This window comes from Bemisia tabaci, chromosome 4 (genome assembly GCF_918797505.1).
Source record: "Bemisia tabaci chromosome 4, PGI_BMITA_v3".
Taxonomy (NCBI): Eukaryota; Metazoa; Arthropoda; class Insecta; order Hemiptera; family Aleyrodidae; genus Bemisia; species Bemisia tabaci.
The window spans coordinates 10,626,438-10,646,572 of NC_092796.1; the positions used below are offsets into that span (position 1 = coordinate 10,626,438).

Sequence of the window (20,135 nt, forward strand, 5' to 3'; positions counted from 1 at the left end):
TACTTAAACCTCTCTTGCCACCCGCTCGCTACTCGAGCGTCCGACCCGCACCCGCTACGTCACTCCGGCCCACTCTAAGGCCACGTCCGACTCGAGTGATCTACTCAAAGACACATAATGACGACTATTTTAAAAAAAAAGAAGTAAACAGAGAAGTCTACGCGGCGGACCCCGCTCCGCGGATGGTTGTGGGAGCATCTTCCGGGGGGTTTTATATTATCACGATAGAGTCTTGTAGAAGGGATTTCCAAAGTTTCGACCCCGAGAAATTGTCCGACCGATAATTACGGGGTTGGATCGGATCCCACCGCGTATACGCGTAGACAGGTATCCCTCCTCGATAACGGAGCTTACGCCATTTTTAAAATTCGCCCCTAGGGGCGAACCTCCCTCATACTTAGCCCTCCGCAAACTGAAAAAAAAAATGAAAAATTCGCTTAAAAAAAAATATGTTTAAAAAAAAAAAAAAAAAAAAAAAAAAAAAAATCTGGAAAAAAATGAAAAATTCTCTTTTCCAACCCCCCGAAAACCTACTTAAACCTCTCTTGCCACCCGCTCGCTACTCGAGCGTCCGACCCGCACCCGCTACGTCACTCCGGCCCACTCTAAGGCCACGTCCGACTCGAGTGATCTACTCAAAGACACATAATGACGACTATTTTAAAAAAAAAGAAGTAAACAGAGAAGTCTACGCGGCGGACCCCGCTCCGCGGATGGTTGTGGGAGCATCTTCCGGGGGGTTTTATATTATCACGATAGAGTCTTGTAGAAGGGATTTCCAAAGTTTCGACCCCGAGAAATTGTCCGACCGATAATTACGGGGTTGGATCGGATCCCACCGCGTATACGCGTAGACAGGTATCCCTCCTCGATAACGGAGCTTACGCCATTTTTAAAATTCGCCCCTAGGGGCGAACCTCCCTCATACTTAGCCCTCCGCAAACTGAAAAAAAAATGAAAAATTCGCTTAAAAAAAAATATGTTTAAAAAAAAAAAAAAAAAAAAAAAAAAAAATCTGGAAAAAAATGAAAAATTCTCTTTTCCAACCCCCGAAAACCTACTTAAACCTCTCTTGCCACCCGCTCGCTACTCGAGCGTCCGACCCGCACCCGCTACGTCACTCCGGCCCACTCTAAGGCCACGTCCGACTCGAGTGATCTACTCAAAGACACATAATGACGACTATTTTAAAAAAAAAGAAGTAAACAGAGAAGTCTACGCGGCGGACCCCGCTCCGCGGATGGTTGTGGGAGCATCTTCCGGGGGGTTTTATATTATCACGATAGAGTCTTGTAGAAGGGATTTCCAAAGTTTCGACCCCGAGAAATTGTCCGACCGATAATTACGGGGTTGGATCGGATCCCACCGCGTATACGCGTAGACAGGTATCCCTCCTCGATAACGGAGCTTACGCCATTTTTAAAATTCGCCCCTAGGGGCGAACCTCCCTCATACTTAGCCCTCCGCAAACTGAAAAAAAAAATGAAAAATTCGCTTAAAAAAAAATATGTTTAAAAAAAAAAAAAAAAAAAAAAAAAAAAAAATCTGGAAAAAAATGAAAAATTCTCTTTTCCAACCCCCCGAAAACCTACTTAAACCTCTCTTGCCACCCGCTCGCTACTCGAGCGTCCGACCCGCACCCGCTACGTCACTCCGGCCCACTCTAAGGCCACGTCCGACTCGAGTGATCTACTCAAAGACACATAATGACGACTATTTTAAAAAAAAAGAAGTAAACAGAGAAGTCTACGCGGCGGACCCCGCTCCGCGGATGGTTGTGGGAGCATCTTCCGGGGGGTTTTATATTATCACGATAGAGTCTTGTAGAAGGGATTTCCAAAGTTTCGACCCCGAGAAATTGTCCGACCGATAATTACGGGGTTGGATCGGATCCCACCGCGTATACGCGTAGACAGGTATCCCTCCTCGATAACGGAGCTTACGCCATTTTTAAAATTCGCCCCTAGGGGCGAACCTCCCTCATACTTAGCCCTCCGCAAACTGAAAAAAAAAATGAAAAATTCGCTTAAAAAAAAATATGTTTAAAAAAAAAAAAAAAAAAAAAAAAAAAAAAAAATCTGGAAAAAAATGAAAAATTCTCTTTTCCAACCCCCCGAAAACCTACTTAAACCTCTCTTGCCACCCGCTCGCTACTCGAGCGTCCGACCCGCACCCGCTACGTCACTCCGGCCCACTCTAAGGCCACGTCCGACTCGAGTGATCTACTCAAAGACACATAATGACGACTATTTTAAAAAAAAAGAAGTAAACAGAGAAGTCTACGCGGCGGACCCCGCTCCGCGGATGGTTGTGGGAGCATCTTCCGGGGGGTTTTATATTATCACGATAGAGTCTTGTAGAAGGGATTTCCAAAGTTTCGACCCCGAGAAATTGTCCGACCGATAATTACGGGGTTGGATCGGATCCCACCGCGTATACGCGTAGACAGGTATCCCTCCTCGATAACGGAGCTTACGCCATTTTTAAAATTCGCCCCTAGGGGCGAACCTCCCTCATACTTAGCCCTCCGCAAACTGAAAAAAAAAATGAAAAATTCGCTTAAAAAAAAATATGTTTAAAAAAAAAAAAAAAAAAAAAAAAAAAAAATCTGGAAAAAAATGAAAAATTCTCTTTTCCAACCCCCCGAAAACCTACTTAAACCTCTCTTGCCACCCGCTCGCTACTCGAGCGTCCGACCCGCACCCGCTACGTCACTCCGGCCCACTCTAAGGCCACGTCCGACTCGAGTGATCTACTCAAAGACACATAATGACGACTATTTTAAAAAAAAAGAAGTAAACAGAGAAGTCTACGCGGCGGACCCCGCTCCGCGGATGGTTGTGGGAGCATCTTCCGGGGGGTTTTATATTATCACGATAGAGTCTTGTAGAAGGGATTTCCAAAGTTTCGACCCCGAGAAATTGTCCGACCGATAATTACGGGGTTGGATCGGATCCCACCGCGTATACGCGTAGACAGGTATCCCTCCTCGATAACGGAGCTTACGCCATTTTTAAAATTCGCCCCTAGGGGCGAACCTCCCTCATACTTAGCCCTCCGCAAACTGAAAAAAAAAATGAAAAATTCGCTTAAAAAAAAATATGTTTAAAAAAAAAAAAAAAAAAAAAAAAAAAAATCTGGAAAAAAATGAAAAATTCTCTTTTCCAACCCCCCGAAAACCTACTTAAACCTCTCTTGCCACCCGCTCGCTACTCGAGCGTCCGACCCGCACCCGCTACGTCACTCCGGCCCACTCTAAGGCCACGTCCGACTCGAGTGATCTACTCAAAGACACATAATGACGACTATTTTAAAAAAAAAGAAGTAAACAGAGAAGTCTACGCGGCGGACCCCGCTCCGCGGATGGTTGTGGGAGCATCTTCCGGGGGGTTTTATATTATCACGATAGAGTCTTGTAGAAGGGATTTCCAAAGTTTCGACCCCGAGAAATTGTCCGACCGATAATTACGGGGTTGGATCGGATCCCACCGCGTATACGCGTAGACAGGTATCCCTCCTCGATAACGGAGCTTACGCCATTTTTAAAATTCGCCCCTAGGGGCGAACCTCCCTCATACTTAGCCCTCCGCAAACTGAAAAAAAAAATGAAAAATTCGCTTAAAAAAAAATATGTTTAAAAAAAAAAAAAAAAAAAAAAAAAAAATCTGGAAAAAAATGAAAAATTCTCTTTTCCAACCCCCCGAAAACCTACTTAAACCTCTCTTGCCACCCGCTCGCTACTCGAGCGTCCGACCCGCACCCGCTACGTCACTCCGGCCCACTCTAAGGCCACGTCCGACTCGAGTGATCTACTCAAAGACACATAATGACGACTATTTTAAAAAAAAAGAAGTAAACAGAGAAGTCTACGCGGCGGACCCCGCTCCGCGGATGGTTGTGGGAGCATCTTCCGGGGGGTTTTATATTATCACGATAGAGTCTTGTAGAAGGGATTTCCAAAGTTTCGACCCCGAGAAATTGTCCGACCGATAATTACGGGGTTGGATCGGATCCCACCGCGTATACGCGTAGACAGGTATCCCTCCTCGATAACGGAGCTTACGCCATTTTTAAAATTCGCCCCTAGGGGCGAACCTCCCTCATACTTAGCCCTCCGCAAACTGAAAAAAAAAATGAAAAATTCGCTTAAAAAAAAATATGTTTAAAAAAAAAAAAAAAAAAAAAAAAAAAAAAAAAATCTGGAAAAAAATGAAAAATTCTCTTTTCCAACCCCCCGAAAACCTACTTAAACCTCTCTTGCCACCCGCTCGCTACTCGAGCGTCCGACCCGCACCCGCTACGTCACTCCGGCCCACTCTAAGGCCACGTCCGACTCGAGTGATCTACTCAAAGACACATAATGACGACTATTTTAAAAAAAAAGAAGTAAACAGAGAAGTCTACGCGGCGGACCCCGCTCCGCGGATGGTTGTGGGAGCATCTTCCGGGGGGTTTTATATTATCACGATAGAGTCTTGTAGAAGGGATTTCCAAAGTTTCGACCCCGAGAAATTGTCCGACCGATAATTACGGGGTTGGATCGGATCCCACCGCGTATACGCGTAGACAGGTATCCCTCCTCGATAACGGAGCTTACGCCATTTTTAAAATTCGCCCCTAGGGGCGAACCTCCCTCATACTTAGCCCTCCGCAAACTGAAAAAAAAAATGAAAAATTCGCTTAAAAAAAAATATGTTTAAAAAAAAAAAAAAAAAAAAAAAAAAAAAAAATCTGGAAAAAAATGAAAAATTCTCTTTTCCAACCCCCCGAAAACCTACTTAAACCTCTCTTGCCACCCGCTCGCTACTCGAGCGTCCGACCCGCACCCGCTACGTCACTCCGGCCCACTCTAAGGCCACGTCCGACTCGAGTGATCTACTCAAAGACACATAATGACGACTATTTTAAAAAAAAAGAAGTAAACAGAGAAGTCTACGCGGCGGACCCCGCTCCGCGGATGGTTGTGGGAGCATCTTCCGGGGGGTTTTATATTATCACGATAGAGTCTTGTAGAAGGGATTTCCAAAGTTTCGACCCCGAGAAATTGTCCGACCGATAATTACGGGGTTGGATCGGATCCCACCGCGTATACGCGTAGACAGGTATCCCTCCTCGATAACGGAGCTTACGCCATTTTTAAAATTCGCCCCTAGGGGCGAACCTCCCTCATACTTAGCCCTCCGCAAACTGAAAAAAAAAATGAAAAATTCGCTTAAAAAAAAATATGTTTAAAAAAAAAAAAAAAAAAAAAAAAAAAAAATCTGGAAAAAAATGAAAAATTCTCTTTTCCAACCCCCCGAAAACCTACTTAAACCTCTCTTGCCACCCGCTCGCTACTCGAGCGTCCGACCCGCACCCGCTACGTCACTCCGGCCCACTCTAAGGCCACGTCCGACTCGAGTGATCTACTCAAAGACACATAATGACGACTATTTTAAAAAAAAAGAAGTAAACAGAGAAGTCTACGCGGCGGACCCCGCTCCGCGGATGGTTGTGGGAGCATCTTCCGGGGGGTTTTATATTATCACGATAGAGTCTTGTAGAAGGGATTTCCAAAGTTTCGACCCCGAGAAATTGTCCGACCGATAATTACGGGGTTGGATCGGATCCCACCGCGTATACGCGTAGACAGGTATCCCTCCTCGATAACGGAGCTTACGCCATTTTTAAAATTCGCCCCTAGGGGCGAACCTCCCTCATACTTAGCCCTCCGCAAACTGAAAAAAAAAATGAAAAATTCGCTTAAAAAAAAATATGTTTAAAAAAAAAAAAAAAAAAAAAAAAAAAAAATCTGGAAAAAAATGAAAAATTCTCTTTTCCAACCCCCCGAAAACCTACTTAAACCTCTCTTGCCACCCGCTCGCTACTCGAGCGTCCGACCCGCACCCGCTACGTCACTCCGGCCCACTCTAAGGCCACGTCCGACTCGAGTGATCTACTCAAAGACACATAATGACGACTATTTTAAAAAAAAAGAAGTAAACAGAGAAGTCTACGCGGCGGACCCCGCTCCGCGGATGGTTGTGGGAGCATCTTCCGGGGGTTTTATATTATCACGATAGAGTCTTGTAGAAGGGATTTCCAAAGTTTCGACCCCGAGAAATTGTCCGACCGATAATTACGGGGTTGGATCGGATCCCACCGCGTATACGCGTAGACAGGTATCCCTCCTCGATAACGGAGCTTACGCCATTTTTAAAATTCGCCCCTAGGGGCGAACCTCCCTCATACTTAGCCCTCCGCAAACTGAAAAAAAAAATGAAAAATTCGCTTAAAAAAAAATATGTTTAAAAAAAAAAAAAAAAAAAAAAAAAAAAAAAAATCTGGAAAAAAATGAAAAATTCTCTTTTCCAACCCCCCGAAAACCTACTTAAACCTCTCTTGCCACCCGCTCGCTACTCGAGCGTCCGACCCGCACCCGCTACGTCACTCCGGCCCACTCTAAGGCCACGTCCGACTCGAGTGATCTACTCAAAGACACATAATGACGACTATTTTAAAAAAAAAGAAGTAAACAGAGAAGTCTACGCGGCGGACCCCGCTCCGCGGATGGTTGTGGGAGCATCTTCCGGGGGGTTTTATATTATCACGATAGAGTCTTGTAGAAGGGATTTCCAAAGTTTCGACCCGAGAAATTGTCCGACCGATAATTACGGGGTTGGATCGGATCCCACCGCGTATACGCGTAGACAGGTATCCCTCCTCGATAACGGAGCTTACGCCATTTTTAAAATTCGCCCCTAGGGGCGAACCTCCCTCATACTTAGCCCTCCGCAAACTGAAAAAAAAATGAAAAATTCGCTTAAAAAAAAATCCCCCAAAAAACAAAAATAGATTTTTGTATAAAATTTCGGCCCAATCCCAAAAAACTCTCTGATTATTATTTTAAGAACAAATTATACCTACCAAAATACCTAAAACATACGATAGCTCTGCCGTTTGAATTCATCATTTAAAAGTAGGTGATATCAAAACGGCCCAATTTCCCCCTTAATGCCAATGCAATATACATCGCAAAGCTTTTTCCTAAAAAAAAATCAAATAACTAAAACGTATAATGGTCTAGAACACGTTTTGATCCATGGTTTAAAAGAAGTGATATCAAAACGGCCCAACTTCCCTTAAATTTGCCCACCTCGGGGCAAAATTCTTCGAAACTTTCCAATTCATCGCTGTAGAGACACCAATCATTACTTGACTTTTAGTATATCTCTTTGTTTAAAAATCAAAGACGTCCTTTTGAAAACAAACTGTAATGATTTTTTTCTTTAAAGATACAAAACACAAATAATCGTCATAAAGTTGAAAAAAAAAATTGAAGGAAAAAAAAGGAATGGGCCGGCCGGCCGTACTTATGGGTAGCAGGTGACAGGGTGATTTTCGTCTTTCTCGCTACTTCTTTAGCCGTGTCTCGTTATCGAAAGAAGGATCAATTTTTCTGAGAGCATCACTCAATCATTTTCCAGTAGCTAAATTTGCAAGAAGTTTTCTTCATTCGGACGATACTAGTTCAGACGTAATGCCTCATGAGCATCTCAGCAGTCATGCTCTGATGTCCTAGAACTAATTTTCCCAAATACCTACCTACAGCTTTCAAGCGATGTCTTTGCTCGTGACAGAGCGTCTGACAAACTGCCTACTGAAACTTGGCGTATTAGAAGGCATGTGCCTCATCCTAGCGATACTTAAAATGGTTCTTTGCTAACAACTTAATGGTTACAGGACTAGGTTTGTAACCCATACCAAAAGGTTGGTACGTAATACAGTATAAAGTTGTTTTTGGTACGTGCCGGCCGGCCCATTCCTTTTTTTTCCTTCAATTTTTTTTTTCAACTTTATGACGATTATTTGTGTTTTGTATCTTTAAAGAAAAAAATCATTACAGTTTGTTTTCAAAAGGACGTCTTTGATTTTTAAACAAAGAGATATACTAAAAGTCAAGTAATGATTGGTGTCTCTACAGCGATGAATTGGAAAGTTTCGAAGAATTTTGCCCCGAGGTGGGCAAATTTAAGGGAAGTTGGGCCGTTTTGATATCACTTCTTTTAAACCATGGATCAAAACGTGTTCTAGACCATTATACGTTTTAGTTATTTGATTTTTTTTTAGGAAAAAGCTTTGCGATGTATATTGCATTGGCATTAAGGGGGAAATTGGGCCGTTTTGATATCACCTACTTTTAAATGATGAATTCAAACGGCAGAGCTATCGTATGTTTTAGGTATTTTGGTAGGTATAATTTGTTCTTAAAATAATAATCAGAGAGTTTTTTGGGATTGGGCCGAAATTTTATACAAAAATCTATTTTTGTTTTTTGGGGGATATCATGTCTTTTTGGTATCAAGTCAGCGAAAAAAAAAAAAATTTACAAAGATCTTCTTCAGGGAAGCATTAGTCTGTTTCCACAAGGTCGATTCTTGGAGCACAGCCTAAATAATGCCTCATGTGGCACATGAAATACAGCTGTAAGGTGTGTGCCATTTCAGAGTTTGGCACTTTTCACATGCGTCCTTTAGGAGAATTGATTCCAATTGTGAAGATTCCATCGAAGCTATTAGTAATTTTTCTTTTGTTTAGGTGGAAGCGACCTCCCTTCTCCCCATACAGTCGCGCCTATACCACACCTTGCGTTTCGACTGCACTATAAAATTGCAAGAGTTTGAGCCACTACGGCAGTGAATCAGGATGATTATAGACTTTTAGTCATCTAAGCTTGCCTGGCTTCATAACTTGGAATTTTTTTTTGTTTAGGTGGAAGCGACCTCCCTACTCCCCTTACAGTCGCACCTATACCACACCTTGCTTTTCGACTGCACTATAGAAGTGCGAGGGTTTGAGCCGTTGCGGCACTGCATCAGGATGATTGATATTTCAATCATCTAAGCTTGCCTGGCTTCATAACTTGGAATTTTTTTTGTTTAGGTGGAAGCGACCTCCCTACTCCCCTAACAGTCGCGCCTATACCACACCTTGCTTTTCGGGTGCACTTTCGAAGTGCAATAGTTTGAGCCACTACGGCAGTGAATCAGGATGATTATAGACTTTTAATCATCTAAGCTGTCTGGCTTTATTACTTGGATTCTCCGTGAAACGGTTAGCCGCCAAATTTGTTCGTTCCTTCTGCTTTTATGGACTGCACGAGATTGAACGATTAAAGCTTTGATTAGGAGAATAGAATTTTCTCATTTCAGAAGTTAAAAGGCATTTCCTAGTGCAGGAACTTAGGCGGAATTCACTAGAGGATCACGGTGGAAACATTTGCGGTTCCTGATCAATTCATTCTACGGTAGAACAGCAAGAAAGCATCTTTGCTTCCTTCAGGCCACTCACACGGCCGAATCGTTCCATCATTCGCCAGAATAAATCGTTCTTGGGAACGAATGATAGAAGTGTAATGACCGAGGTAATTTTGAGCGTTCATATCTCTGTCTCCGTGATGAAATACGGCTCCGTGCAAATCGTATCGATGGTTATCGATGGTGATGTGTGGCAGCGCGATGACTCTGAAAGAGGTATTCTTTAGTCCCTCTTCGAACAACAGTAACTGTATGATGAACAACTGGCTCGGATTTTGTACGACAGTTCGTTCTTGAGCGGTGCTTTTTTGGCCGCAAGTGGTACAAGTATAATCCTCGATATTTTGATAAGTCGATGGGATTTCCAACAGTTCGGCGATTGTTCTGTGGCTGTGAACAGTAGGCAGTCTGAAGACGTTGTCCAATTGTGGCTCCGACCTGTTGGTTTTCCCACACATATTGAAACCACACTTTCTCTCATACAATACAGTAAATTTCGTATGTTCGTTTAAGATAGCATGGCAATTAATCAAGGAAACCAAGAATAATTGAGCATCTTGTTGTGCGGGATCAGCGTAAGGTATTTGGTGGCCATCGAAAGACAGTAAGTCTACTTCCTGACGCACATGGAAAGAAGTGAGCTTTTTCCCTCTATTTGCTGCAGTAACATAGTCTGTAGCAAGTTTTTTCAAAGCTGTTTCATCTGCTGAACTCGATAGAGCACATCGTAACGGCTCGTAACTGAGGAGGCATTGCAGATCTGAGTTAGCATAACAAGACAAATCGGGATTTGAAAAGGCAGGCAATGGGTTTGAAGCCTCGTTTCTGTAATTCGATAATTGCTTTCCGACAACATTCCGCCTTTTACCAGTCGCACGTTTTGCAACTGCATTTTTTCGAGCTTCCGATGCTGTTGCAGTGGTTTTATCAGTAGGCAGAGGTCTTGCTAGAGGACTTTTTGGCACTCCCTTGGAGGCTGCATTCTTACGAGCTGTGGGTTTTCCTGTCTTGGACGGAGGCTTCTCACCGTCGAATCTGCTGTAAAACAGTAGACTGGCGCCTTTGCTTCCTCGCGGCCATTTACATTCCGAAATGTCACAGTCATCGGCTAGAACAACTCTCGTTCCAAACTGCACAACAGCTGTGTGATGGCATTCTACGACACCTTTACCGCTATGAAATACGGCTGCGTGGAGGCGGTAACGATGCTCGTCGACTTTAATGTTTGTGCCTTGAAGAGCAGTCATTTGAAACTTGTCATTTTTAACCCGTCGCTCCCCATCGACACTGGGGTTCCACAGCAAAACTACCACAGCGAACAATTCACTTGGATTCCTGATTAGAAGGCATTCGGCTGCCTCTGTTTTTTCGTGGCATTGCGGACACACGAAATCTTTCGGTTCTGACCAAGAGGAACGCCTCTGCAAAAACTCGGAAACCTTCTTATGTTCCGTTGGCATCTGCACCATGTGACGCTCATCTGAAATCTCAATCACAACCTTGCAAGAAGTACATTGTCTCTGCAGTACTTCAGTGAACGCTGTCATTTGTTTTAGGACGTCACTCTGGTTGACGAGGCAAAGGTAGAAAAAGATAGGCTCTTGCATCTTGGACTCGGCAAAGTCATCGCCGGTAGCTTCACGCACGTTGAACGCAGATAACGGCTTTCCGCTTCGAGGCTTCACGTACTCATCAGCGAGTTGTTTCAAGGCAGAATCGCCGTCCGAGCGTCTCAATGCATTCCTTAGGAGCTCGTGACTGAGTAGGCATTGCAATGTGGCGTTGGCGTAGCAGGCTACATTGTCCTCATTCTCAAAAGGAGGAAGTAACGATGACACCATCATCTTTTTAGGTGGGGGGGTTTCGTCTACGACATTCCCTGTTTCGAGGCGAGGTGCCCATACGTCATCTTGGATACATTGTTTTCTCTGTCGGTTCACTTTCAATTGCTTCGCCATTGACTTCAAGTGAGGAACCATCGTCCGCAGTCTCTGATATTCACGTAAGGCGGAAGGCAGAGCTGAAACCTGTGCAGGATTGAAGTTGATAACTGTCAGACCGGCCAGTGTTTTGACCCGAGACAATGCGACGTAAATTTGACCTTGGGCGAACGTCTGGTCTCCGACGTCTACGAAAGCACAGTCGAGGCTTAATCCTTGACTTTTATGGATTGTTATACCGTAAGCTAAGGACACCGGAAACTGTTCTCGATGGACGAAAACCCCCGGAATGATCTCAAATTTAGCCACAACTGGATCCAGCAAGAGTTCCCGGCCGTTCTGCATCTGCAATTTTAACTGTTTTGGAGTTCTGTTTTTGGTTGTCACCTCCGTGATGGTTCCAACAGCTCCGTTCACGTACCCTAGAGTAACGTCTATATTTCTCAGGAGCATGACCCTCGCTCCTTGTTTGACCTTAATAGTTTTGTCTAAACCAGCCGTTCTGGAACAGTCTCCTTCTAGTTTTTCCAATTTTTTCAGGGCTTTCTGTTTTTCAGATAATCGGCCGTCGACGGAATCTCGGGCATGCAAATCGATTTCTTTACCAGGTAGAAGCGATAGAACAGCATCATTGAGTCGTTTGCACATCCTTTTCTTCGGAAGGAGACAAACTGGTTTATCAGGGTTGTCAAGTAAGTGCTGCGCTAACTCTTTGGTCCGAGCATCCGAGTTGATCGTTTTGAATTCTAACTTACGTTCCAGGAGCTTCTTAACATTTGCCGTCGTGCAGCGACCCAGACGGACGTTCGCTAACAGCTCGCAAAAACTGGGATCGCTCTTCTGCCGCATATTGATGAGAAGCTCGTCGTACGTAAACAGATTCTTCCATAAATTGAAATCGGCCATAGATCCGAAGTGTTTTACTCTTTCACCATCCGACAGCGATTCGTACGGTGGATTCTGGTCGACGGGAGGTAATTGAAGTAAGTCTCCGAATACCATAATGTGGAGATTCCCGAAAAAGGCGTTTTCTTCCTCGAAGGTGTTGAAAATCTCCGACAGCCGCAAATGAATGAACATCAACATGAGAGAGGACACCATGGAAATTTCATCTATGATCAAGACGACGGTTTGCTTGAGGGCGAGTCGAAGGATGTTGAGAACGGTATCCGAGAGCCTGCTGTATTTCAAATCATTCCCGTGTTGAACGGGTAGCTGAAGCAAACGATGGAGAGTTTGACCTGAGATGGCAGAAGCAGCCATTCCGGTGGGCGCACAGATAGCGACGTCTTTACCTTTCGTCTCCCGCACGTACTTTGCTATCGTTTTGATGAGGAAACTTTTACCGGTTCCACCGACCCCGCTTACAAAATGTCGCATAGGGGTATTCGAGTCCAGTGTCGATTTGACGAAATCATAAACTCTGAGTTGATCCTCGTTCAGCATGGATTCTAACGTCTTCAAGTCCTCAACTTCATCGATTTTATTCGCCGCTTCTCGGTACTCTTTCACAGCCTCCGCTGCCTCGTTAGCTCTAAATCCATAAGGATCTTCATCGGCGTCTAAATTGATGTCTTCCGGTTCTTCTTCGAACTCTGCGGACTTCTCCTCGATGAGTCTCGTAATCTCTTCGCGAGCAGCTTCTATAGCCGAACGCTTGTCATGATACTGCAAAGCGTCGTGTAGGGAGTCTTGCTCCGCCTTGAATGCCTCTGTGAAGGTTACATGACTGCCTTTCAAGTCATCGATTTTTCGCCAAGGTTTAAATAACAAAAGGAGGCTGTAGAAATACTCCTCAGGCTTTTGTCTCGGATCGAAATTGTAATGATTGACGAGATGCAGCTTCGATCTTTTGCGGACGTACCCGAAATCCGGATACGGGAAGAAAACGACACCGGGTTTTGTCGGTTGGACCGGGATAATGTCGTACTGGCTGACAAAATCGTAGAGGCTTACATCATTCAGTTCAGCGGGTCGATTCGGGTAGTGATTATCGACAAGCGACGGACAGTATAAGTTGGTGCTTTGCGGATCTTCCTTCGCTATCTGTTCGATCTGCCCCTTCTTCTTCAGCTTTCTGCTGCGAAACATGCCAACATCTACCCATCTGAAGGAGGTATCCTTATCGGTGAAGTACAACGGGTAGCCTAACAGAGCATCAGCTGCTTCTATAGCATGGCATTCCCGATGGGAGAGGCATCTGGAGGCGACGCTCCACAACTTCTGGCGTAAAGTTTTGGTGCTGTTGATGGAACTGAAGACATCCTCCATTCGACTTTTCTCCGGCTTACAAACATACTTGGAAATGTACCTCGCGACAATACCACTCTTCTCGCCGACAAATTGGATATCCATATTTCCGTATCCAACTGCTAACAAGAGAGCGGGGTTGTAATCGTTGATGCGCTCTTCTCCCTGCTTGCGCGGTAAATCGTAAAGTCGAGAGTTCGCTTTTAGGCTCCTTCGTCCGGCAACAGCTGTGGGCACATCGCGAAGCACTAATTTATCGGTGACGGGTCGAGGAAAACCGAAGCGACACACCGGTAGCTTCCCATCCTTAAACTGTTTCATTCTGGTGCAGTATCTATTGTCGTGGTGCGTCTGGTAGGTCACGACTTTCTTGTGAAGTTCGGGAAACGTTTTTGCATCCGGCACTGAGCAACTTATGTACTTCTGAATGAACGTGGCTATATCTTCGCTGGACGCTTTTCCAAGAATCGGAGCATCTTTTATCCAAAGTAGCATGTGGAAATGTGGCGCGCCGCGTGATTGATATTCCCTTCGAACATGATAGTGTATCACTTCTCCTAGCGGGCCGTCCTTAGACGCTGTCAGGAAATTCATCATCGCTTCCAATTTCTGATTGCAGAAGCGAGCAACGAGTCCTGAATCCTCAGCGATGAGAACGGATGTAGTTTTGCCTTTTGCTTCGTCTCCATTCATCTTTCGCAAATATTCGTCCAACTCTGGATCGTCGTACAGAGAAGGTGAAAAGGTGTAAAAGAAAGTAGGAGGCCCGTAGTTATCGATCATAGCGATCAATTGAGACAAAGGGACTTTCCAGAACTGTTCCGTGTTTCGCACACGCTGGAAAATGGAGCACATATCGCGTTCCAATTCTTCTTCTCCGAGTTCCTTGAGAAAATCACCAGCGGTCCGTTTTGTTCGGGTGATGTTCAGTGTCTGATAAATGCCTGCTGCTATCTCCCTGTTCGTCTTTTGATTATTCAGAAAGAAAAGGTATTGTATATTCCTTCTGAATTGAGAATGACGTGACATTAACTTTGCCTTCGCGTATTCAGAAAACTGTATGCGTACATCTCTTTCCTCGTTGAAGTAGTTCCGACCATCGGGAAATAAATCAGGAAAGCATTGGGCATCCAAGAGAGGAGCTTTCGAATCTATGATTGCTCCTTCGACTTTTTTCATCTGGAACAATTCGGAAGAGGATTTATTTTCTCGTGAATCGTAAAGAGGAACAATCGAGTAGTTATCATAAAATACGTCGTCTTTGGAACGCTGCGTGATCATAGCCGCGATTTCTGCCAGAGACGGGGCCGCTGCTTGATCACTTTCTTCATCGTCAGAATTGCTTGGTGCAGAGCGACGATCTTCCGGCAGAGCCCCGATATCACTCAGTTCATCTGAGAGGTCAAGATTTTTCACTGGACTCTCGTCGCGCTGGCTGTCACGTCTTAAGTTGCCGGTCTTTTTTGGTCCACCGGGAGTTAGTATCTCGTCGTCACATTCGTCTTCGTTAGCGTCATCAGGATCAGGAGACGATCTACCGACAAGTAGCACCTCCGATTGGCTCTTCCTTTGACTTGCGCTCGGATGCGGGAGAGTGGACGGATTATCCGGATCATCTGCGGTTGCGCTCGAGGGAGGAACGGTTGATGGATTATCCGGATCATCGTCAGTTGCGTTTGAATGAGGAAGGGCGGATGGATTATCAGGATCATCGTAAATGATTTCCTCCAGTTGTTGCAGGAAATCCTCCGCCTTCTCTGGAAGCACTATTTGCTTGTACAAGTCATTGTGAGTCTTCAACCATTGTAAGGCTCTGAGAATATCGGAGAAGTTGACTAAATGCTCCCAAACTTTTTTCTGATTCGTTGGAAGACCACGTATAAGAAAATAGAGCTCTTGATTCGGCATTATAGCCTGTTCATCTCTCAATACTCTTTTCAAAGTTTCTTCCAGAGGTAAGGGCAAATGGAAGGTTCGACCGACCACTTTGGAATTTAAGTGAGAAGCCGGAAGGTGCTTCCCTGACACGGTGCCTGCTTTTGCGACAACTTGAAACGCTTTCGCCCGCTGGATAAATATTCTTTCAAATTTATTCAGTCCTTGAATGCTCGGAGGCACTTTAGGTACATCCATCTTGTTCAAGGTCGCAACTGATGGCAACTCGCCTTTGCGTATTTTCTTCAAGCAAAATTTGCAGATGTAATCTACGCAAACACCGGTTTCGCCTTTTTTATACAACTCGTTCCACCAATGGTTGTCGGGTGTGGACTTCATTCTATCCAATGCGATTAGCTGATCTCGCTTGAGTATTTTTTCACACGAAAAACAGTATTTACTAGGAAGATCATCCATCGCTTTGTCGAGAGCAGCAAAACATTTTTTAAACTGCATGTAAATGCCATCTTCGTCGGCGTAAGTGTCACCGCCGATTGTGAATTCGCCTCCTTGGAGCCTAGCTTTTTCCGCTATGGCCTCTAACTTTTCCCGGTCAGCTGTGTATAGAGCAGTATCTAAATAGTCGATCTCGGACAAAATTTTCTTCATAGTTTGCAGCGATCGAACAGCAGTACGTACATGAGGGTAATGAGACATTAGATTCTGAAGTACAACCAGCGGGGCGCCGTTGCCATCGATCATTCTGCAAACTGCGGAATGTCCTTTCTTGCAACTGAGGTGACATGTGTTCCTGCACTCGTTCATGCCAACGAGGAAATGAACCATCCGTCCTAGAGTCGTGGCTTGTTTCAGTCTTCTGAAAACTTTGCCAACTTTCCTGATAGCGGTCCTATCACTCGTATTGCAAAGCGCACTGCAGTCCCATCGGAGAGACTTTTTGAGCGATTGTGTTTCCGGGAAAATATTCCTAACTTTTCCCTCTTCATCGACATTTAAAGAAGGGAAGGGCACGAGATTTTGTACCTCGCGATTCCTCCTTATGCCTACACGCTTTCGTAGAGGGCTTTTCATTTGAGTCCTTTTGATTCTCAATTTGATAGCCTTGTATGCAGTATCGACGAAAAATGGATCCGTCGCCGATGAGTGTTTTCTAACACCTAACAAAGCTTCACCTCTCTGACCCAACTCGGAGGGCGCACTATAATTTTCAGCGAGATCGACCCATTTTTCACAATTCGTTTTCAAACTTTCATGAGCCTTCTGAAACAGGACGATCAGTCTTCTCCTGGCTACCATGCCCCATTTTACAAGACATCTGGCCTGCGCACTGGCAGATGCGAGAGAGCAGCCTTTGAAACGGCGAGCTAGGCTGTTCCTCAGTTTCGCTTCACTTTTTCGGAGACGGAATACATTTTTCTGCGATTTTTTAATCCTCAAGAAGTTTTGGAGCTTTTTGAATGTAGGATTAAAAGGCTGATCGACTATGCTGAGAAGTGTATCTTCTCCGCGGGGAATAGCACGGCGTGCCGGAGGAACAGCTCGAACTCGAATACCCCGGTTGTCTCCTGCTTTTAGCACCCTCATTCTTCTCATGAATCGACTGACAGGAGTGAAGGGTTCTTCCTCTGCGATAGACAGTCCTTGGCCACGCTCAGAGAGAGGAGTTACAGTGGCCGAATTCAAGGTGCTACAAGGTGGAGCAGTACAGGGACTCTCGGGATGAGGAGAGGGCTCAGGGATTGGATGCGGAGCGTTTTTACCGGGACCGTTCAGGCTTCCTAGACTGGTTCTTGCCCTCGAGGATTTACGCTTGGACTTCATACGCCATTTATGTCGAAGGTTTGCTCTGGGACGTAAGTTTCTACGCTTAACCCTAGAGGAAGAGTGCGAATTACATTTTAGAACGGAGGCGTTTTCATTGGACAATGATGGATCAGATTTTTCCAAGCTGGCACGAGTAAAAGAGGTTTCGATTGATATCGGTCTCACCTGTACGTTGCAGTCAGCAGAGCCTAAGTTGGCCTGCGCAGATAATTGTACAGATGAATGACTGAACGAATTTCTTTTCTTTGCCTCGCCTTGATTACTGACTGATCCTTTGTCGTTTCGAACTTTGGAACGTCTTGCCTTCTTTTTTAGAGGAGAAGCACAAGAGCCTTTCTTGCTTGGACTCTTTTTCGTTTTAGTTTTTTTTATTGGATGACGGAATTTCCTTTTGAGTAAGAAAACGGTGGAAGGAATCTCTTCCGTATCGGATGATTCTACTCCTTCGGAACTCCTGTCTTTTTTTTGCATCGTAGTGATGATTTTCTTTCGAAGAGGAGATGCAAGGAAGTCCTCTTCATCGAGACTAAAACGGATCGCTGATTGTCCAGCTGTTTTGGAAGGTAGTTTCCTTTTGAGAGAGATCACTACGGTATCACCGAACTGATCCTCCTGGATATCATACGGTGTAACCGTAGACTCAGCAGGAAAAAGTGTTCGTCGCCTCGGTAAATTGGCGTTTTCGCCTACCAAAGCTGAATTGGTTGCATTTATTTGCTCTTTTACCATCGCTGAACTATGATTAGCGATTGAGAGATTGCAAATGGTATGCCTTCCAAATTTATCAGGCACCGATCTTCCGATGACCAAAACTTCATCTGTTGGCCGCACAGGTTTAAGGTCACTCTCGACATGAGGTTCCTCCAGTAAACATGTTGGCTCATTTTTTTCAGTAGTGAACCGTTCTTCAGAATCGGTAGGTTTGATCAGCTTTAAATTTTGTTGAACTGAAAACATGCACGAGGACTCACTGTTTGGTGTCGCTCTGTACTGACTTTCAATGTCATCAATAACAATGCTGACACCTGCCTCCTCTGCTGAAGATTCATCACTACTGACATAAAGAACTGGTTGATCTGGGGGTGCGATGGTTTGCTCCGTACTGGAATTTTTGTCGCAGCCTCTCAGTTCAATTGGCTTTGGTTCTTGTTGAGTGGAAAACTCAAGTAAGCGTTCAGCATTAGGAGTTGCTTCATTTCTGCTTCCATTTTCAATAACACTGCCTAAAGCTGACTTACAGACTAACAATGATTCACCACTGAGCGACAAAGGCACGTGACTCTCGCTGTTAGTAGTTTCACCTCCAACCATTGAATGCTCTGCACTATCAGTCAATAGCATCAATCCCAGGCTTTTTTTCTGAGAGACCTCAAATAAGCCTTCATCTGGACTCGCTATTTTTGACTTCTCATTGTCAACAGTCTGGCTCAAAACTGAGATACAAGCTGACATTTCAGGGGCACTAGGAACATTTCCTTTGGCACTGGCAAGTAGCTCGGAGGTAGAATTCGGGTGATTTTTACGTTGGTAACGCTTCTGATCATAGTATCGTTTTTGCCTTATAACATTGAAGGTGTCAACCCGTTGCGAGGCATGATTGGCACACTTTGATACTTCTTCTAGTGTGTTGCTCTCAAGAGAAGTTGTTGTTGAAACTCCATGAGCTTTCAATTTTTTGGATTTGTGTGTTTCTTTTTGCTTCAACTTCCGCTTTTGAATTTTTGAAACCATAGTAAAAATCCAAAACAGAAACGAAGTCCATCAGTAAAATGGAATTGGCCTGGGCTTTTCCTTTTCACAAGTGTACTGTGGGCCGTGTGAAAGTAATGCAATCTAGTGTGAAAAGGACATCAAATTGAAATCCTGCACGTTTTAAATTGCACAAAGGTCACGAGGAGTGTCAGACTCAACTTCAGTGATCACAGGGCAGTAAATAAAAAATTACCATTAAGAGCGTAAAAAATCACAACTTATGCGACCGCAAGTAATATGTGGAAAGAGGATAAAACTCGACTTACACTGGTATAAAGCCTTTGGCATAAAGATTGTAAAACTCAGTTTATGCGACTAGAGATAAATAGCATAAAGAGTTGAAAACTCAATTTATGCAACCAGAGCCGGATTTAGGTTTTTGCCGCCCGGTGCCCAAAAAATTTTGCCGCCCCCCCCCCCCCTCCCGGACTGGGTAATATCGTATAGAAACACGCGATGCGCACGAAATGTAAGTTTCGAAAACACGGCAAAAGCGGAATCCGATTGTCCGATTGTCAGAAGAATGCGCATCTATGCAGGAAAGTGTTGTAAACAAATATTTTAGGTGGAGGTAATGCTTTTTCAAGGTTTGAGGCTAGTTTGAGGATTTGAGACACGAAAATGAAACATAGTAAAAAATTAAATTAAATGTTGATGCTAAAGTGCGAAACCTCGTATTTCCGTCGCGATGTTTCAGATTTTCCGCTTCTATTTTATTTTTTCAAAGAGAAAGAAGCAAATTTCATAACCTGAGATTCGTAATCAATCAAATATCTAGAATATTCTGCTTAAGAAATTATGGGCATTAGAAATTACGTTGACCACTTTTTCATAGAATGAATAAAGTATAACAGGAAATCTGAAGCGTCGCAAACGGAGATTCGAGGTTTCGCACATCGGTCTTCAATGTACCTACTCAAGTTTTCGAAAAACTTACGGATTAATATAGTTGAGAAGAAGAGAGAGAAAATTTGAAGGGCAGAGATTTTCACCGAGGCATTGAAAGCTCTAGAAATTTTTCTTCCTCGCCTTAGCACGCGCGAACTTCTCTATTATGTCCTCGAAATCCAATTGCATGGTGATGTCGGATTCCATTGACATGATTGCGACATTTACGAGTCTCTCCTGCTGCTGAGATGTCCGTAGATAATTGTGGACTCGCCCCATAGCGGAGAAA

At 44.3% G+C, this 20,135-nt stretch overlaps 1 protein-coding gene across 4 annotated transcripts in view; it reads left to right on the forward strand.

Annotated features, from left to right (window-relative positions):
* wake (ankyrin repeat and fibronectin type III domain containing protein wide awake) overlaps nucleotides 1-20,135 on the forward strand; it is a 370,794-nt gene that overhangs the window by 128,131 nt on the left and 222,528 nt on the right. The gene's annotated exons all lie outside the window — the stretch shown is intronic.